Source organism: Muntiacus reevesi, chromosome 1 (genome assembly GCF_963930625.1).
Source record: "Muntiacus reevesi chromosome 1, mMunRee1.1, whole genome shotgun sequence".
Taxonomy (NCBI): domain Eukaryota; kingdom Metazoa; phylum Chordata; class Mammalia; order Artiodactyla; family Cervidae; genus Muntiacus; species Muntiacus reevesi.
In genome coordinates this window covers 84,118,292-84,120,595 of record NC_089249.1, presented here as the reverse complement: position 1 = coordinate 84,120,595, position 2,304 = coordinate 84,118,292, and the positions used below count along the sequence as shown (strand labels likewise).

At 44.6% G+C, this 2,304-nt stretch overlaps 1 non-coding gene across 1 annotated transcript; it reads left to right on the top strand.

Annotated features, from left to right (window-relative positions):
* The first annotated feature begins 912 nt into the window (after positions 1–912).
* On the top strand, positions 913–1,020 carry LOC136156717 (U6 spliceosomal RNA). Its single transcript, XR_010661203.1, has one exon. It is a non-coding gene; the product is annotated as a U6 spliceosomal RNA (small nuclear RNA).
* The last annotated feature ends 1,284 nt before the right edge of the window (positions 1,021–2,304 follow it).

Genomic DNA, 2,304 nt, shown 5'->3' with positions numbered 1-2,304 from the left:
AGTCATGTTGGACTCTTTGCAACCCTATGGACTATAGCCCACCAGGCTCCTCTGTCCATGGAATTCTCCAGGCAAGAATACTGGAGTGGGTTGCCATGCCCTCCTCCAGGGGGTCTTCCCAACCCAGAGATTGAACCCAGGGGTCCCACATTGAAGGTGGTTTCTTTACCATCTGAGCCAAGACCCAGTAATTAGACTGATTGTGGAATGTGGCCAAGGAATGAGCCCAGGACAGGAAGGCATTGTCTGGAGAGTCAAACAGCAGACTCAGGATTTTTGGAGTCAGCAGAAGCAGGCCCACATAGATTAACAGGCCCACCTGGAAAGTAAAAAGTAAAAGCATAGAGAATAAAGATATAAAAATGCCATCACTTAGTCTGGGTCAGAATGCACCCACGAATCAATTTTTGGCACCTTCACAGCTGAGGGAAAAGAAAGAATAACCTGGTAAGGGCCTTCCCAGAGGAGATTGACCCCAGATCCCAATGTCTTTATCAGGACCTTGGTGTCCTACTCCTAAACAAGCCTTCTCTCAAGAAAAGACTAGGCACCTTACTTTATACTTGAGGGCACATTTTGTCCTTTTATCTTCAAGATATTAAGATATTCTAATTTCAGTCTTATCCTTATAGTAAGCTACCAAGTGAAAAATCTTTGTCCCTCAGGGTGAAGAAAATAGAGTGTTTTTTCTCAGCCTTTTCAGCACCTTAGTCTATTTCTAACACACACACACACACACACACACACACACATACACACAAAAGACAGGAAAAAGAGAAAGTGGTAGAGAAGGAGGTAGAGGAGACAGAGAAGAAAAGATTTCACAGTGGGAGTGGAGGAGGAGGAGAAAAGCAGAAAGACCCGTGACTGCTAATAAAGAACTCATTCTCTGGCGTTAAAAGACCACATATAGTGCTCGCTTCGGCAGCACATATACTAAAACTGTGAACGATACAGAGAAGATTAGCATGGCCCCTGCGCAAGGATGACACGCAAATTTGTGAAGCGTAAAAAAAAAAAAAAGAGACCACATATAGCAGTAATGAGGGCACCAGCAATGACAGAAGAGGGGGATGGGGTTTCAACAAAAATGAAGAGCAAGTTGAGGACTGAGAGCTCAAAGAGCTTTCATCAGAGCCCCCAGCCTGAGAGCAGGAAAGAACTTCTGTCCTGAGGTAAAGAGGCCCAGTGGGGACCTGGGGCCTGGGAGCAGGGATGGGACAGTCGACAGGACTGGTCAGGCAAGGACAGGCTTCCAGTGAGGTCCCTGGGAAGCCCCATGTCTTGAAATGTTCTTTGCCCTCAAGAGCCTGGGAAGAGAAGTGTCCCTCACGCCCACGAAGCTGGCATGCTCAATCTTCCCCAGGAGGCATTCAGGGGTACAACCTGTCCTGACAATTTCCTCAAATGGGAAGAACCAAACTGTGTGCATGGGAGGGAAAGCCAGGTGAACTCCTTGAAGTAACTGTACCTGACAAAGTCTAAATTGCTTATGCAGTTCTAAGTCCTCCAACTCCTTTCTTCTGTTCAGTCTTGAGGAACGAATGACAAAGGGTCATTCTTATCAATAAAAAGGAGATAGTTAGCAGAGGAAAATTACCAAGGCTTGAATCAATTCTCCTCTGGATCCCAAGCCTAGCCTGGGAAAAGACACTAGGCTCCATGGAGCTTGGAGCTGGCCCTATGAGGTGCCTTGAGGGGAGCTCACATACCAGATGTAGGCTCTGGGGGTGATGCAAACAAGGGAGGCTTTGGCCACTGGCATGTTTCTGGCAGAGTAAACGTGGAAATTCCAGGATGAAGATATTGGTTTGGAGATAGTTCTCCCCAGGTTCCAGAGTTATGCACTTTAGTGGGAAGACCCTTCACCTAGGAATCAGGAGACCTGGTTGCCTCAGTTTCCCCACAGGCAAAATAAGGAGCCGGTCCTGCAGGACCTTTTAACTGTGGAGTGCATGGATTCACTCATGAGATCGTGAATTAGGGAGAAATGTTACATCTTTATCTTCACCAGTCTCTAGTTAAAAGTTAGCATTTGCTTCCATTATGAATGTAAGCAACAAACCACATTAGAATTCGCCATCAATAGAAATTACAGCTATTTACAAATCTCTTTAGAGTTGTTGCAGACTTTTTAATATGTCATATATGCTCATCACTTCTGTGAAATTACAATTGTTTATTTAGACTGATGCTACTTCTAAAGAAACCCATACACCACTCTATCACACATTCTTCTAATGTTTGGACAACTGTTTTTATATAATTTGTTTCCTTTGTTATTCTATATATTTTATGAATTTT